This window comes from Gossypium hirsutum, chromosome A09 (genome assembly GCF_007990345.1).
Source record: "Gossypium hirsutum isolate 1008001.06 chromosome A09, Gossypium_hirsutum_v2.1, whole genome shotgun sequence".
In the NCBI taxonomy this organism is placed as follows: Eukaryota; Viridiplantae; Streptophyta; class Magnoliopsida; order Malvales; family Malvaceae; genus Gossypium; species Gossypium hirsutum.
Window position 1 is genome coordinate 59,687,716 of NC_053432.1, and position 2,402 is coordinate 59,690,117.

General features: G+C 37.2%; 1 non-coding gene across 1 annotated transcript; it reads right to left on the bottom strand.

The window, feature by feature from the left end:
* Nucleotides 1-723: 723 nt before the first annotated feature.
* Nucleotides 724-830, bottom strand: LOC121206892 (small nucleolar RNA R71). Its single transcript, XR_005902063.1, has one exon. It is a non-coding gene; the product is annotated as a small nucleolar RNA R71 (small nucleolar RNA).
* Nucleotides 831-2,402: the final 1,572 nt, after the last annotated feature.

Sequence of the window (2,402 nt, forward strand, 5' to 3'; positions counted from 1 at the left end):
CCGGGGATTGAGATTTTAGGAACACTTATTTTTATTAATTTAGCCAGTTTTATTTTTATTGCATTTTATTTTTATTTTAATTTTCTTTTGTTTGCTCCTGGCAGGATCCTTTAGTTTATGACTAGAAGAAACCTATCAAGACCTCTACTTAGAAGAAACCTAACATGACCTCTACTTTTTTATAGTGAAATTGAAAGCACAACTCACAGAAATCATAGAGAAATAAGGTGGAGTTTACAACATATAAAGGAAGAGCACGAGGACGATACCAATATTACTGAGGAGATGGCTGAAAATTGGAATAATCCGCAACCTCCTATGGTTACCGCGAATGTTATAAATCAGAATCCTGCTTCTTGTACTATGTACGATTATGCTAAGCACACTCTCACTGGGGCTGAATTGAATATTGTTATACCTGCCATTGCTGTAGATAATTTTAAACTGAAACCTAACACTATACAAATGATTCAACAGTTTGTTCAGTTTGATGGTTCGCAGGATGAAGACCCAAATACTCATTTGGCCAATTTCTGAGAGTTCTGTGTTACTTTCAAGATAAATGGCATTTCTGACGATGCCATTCGCCTTCGGTTATTTCCCTTCTTACTGAGGAATAAAGCTAAACAATGGTTGAACTCTCTACCACGAGGGTCCATCACTACATAGAAGCAAATGAGAGAAAAGTTTCTATTGAAATACTTTCCACCGGCCAAGACTGCAAAGTTGAGGAATGCTATCTCTTCTTTTGTGCAAGTAGACTTAGAGACCCTATACCATGTATGGGAGAGGTATAAGGATTTATTGAGAAGGTGCCCTCACCATGGGTTACCCTTATGGTTACAGGTTCAAACTTTCTACAATGGTTTGAACCTCTCAACTAGACAACTAATCGATGTAGTCACCAGTGGTACCCTCAATAATAAAACACCTGAGGAGGCTTATGAGTTTATTAAAGAGATGCCGCTAAATAATTATCAGTGGCAAGTCATGAAGACAAAGCTGAAAAAAGACGCTGGTGTTTTCAACCTCGACACGATCACCATGTTGTCAAACCAGATAGAGCTCTTAAATAAAAAGATTGATGGTTTATGTGTTTCAACGTAGGTACATCTGGTGATGCAGTGTGACACAAGTGAAAGAGGAATGAATAATCCAGAATGCCTAACCTACGACCCTAGTACTACGAACGAACAAGTCAACTGTATGGGTAACAATTCTAGACCTCAGAATAACCCCTATAGTAATACTTACAATGCAGATTGGAGGAACCATCCCAACTTCTCTTGGGTTGGTCAAGGCAATCAAAGACCACAACCCCTTCCAGGCTTTCAACCACCTTACCAGCAAGAAAAGAAGCCGAACCTTGAGGAGATGATGAAAGTATTCATCTCAGTGTCAAAAACACGTTTCCAAAATACCAAAATAGTGCTTAAAAATCAGTAAACGTTGATTCAAGGGCTTAAGAATCAAATAGGTCAGCTTGCTAAGTTGATCTCAGAAAGACCACAAGGTAGCTTGCCTAGCAACACCGAGACTAACCCAAGAGAACAGCTCCATGCGATTACTGTTCGATATGAAGAAGGGTTAGTTAAGTCCAAACCAGACCCAAGGCAAGAAAATGTTGTAAGTAAAGATAAGGTGGATGAAAACTAGAGTAAACAAAAACTGTGAGTACAGAATATACACCTTGTGTGCCATACCCCAATGCGACAAAGAATGACCACACGATGAACAATTCAGTAAATTTCTTAACCTTTTAAAAAAATTACATATTAACTTACCGTTTATTGAAGCTCTTTCGCAGATGCCCAACTCAGTTAAATTTTTAAAAGAGCTTCTAGCAAACAAATAGAAGTTAGATGATTCGTCCCATGTGGAATTAAATGCAGTTTGCTCAGCAATTCTACAAAACAAACTACCCAACAAGTTGAAAGATCCAGGGAGTTTTACTATTCCTTGTTTAATTGGTAGTTTAAATATTGATAATGCTTTGGCTGATTTAGGGGCGAGTATAAATGTCATGCCCTATAAAATGTTTAAAGAACTAGGTCTTGGAAAACCTAAACAAACTAGGATAAGTATTCAAGTAGCAGACAAAACTATTAGATTTCCTAAGGGTATTGTTGAAGACGTACTCGTTAAGATTGATATATTTATATTCCCAGTCAACTTTGTTGTTCTAGACATGGATGAGAATAGTGACACCTTTAATTCTAGGTTGGTCATTTTTAGCAACTGCTAAAATGATTATCGATGTTGGTATAGGTGAAATCATACTTTGTGTAGGCGATGACATGATCAAACTCCAAGCTTGTGATTTTGTTAGAATATATAGTGATCGAGATAATATTAAGAATTCTGTTGACGTTAATAACCTTGTGGCTCTGCATCCTTTACAG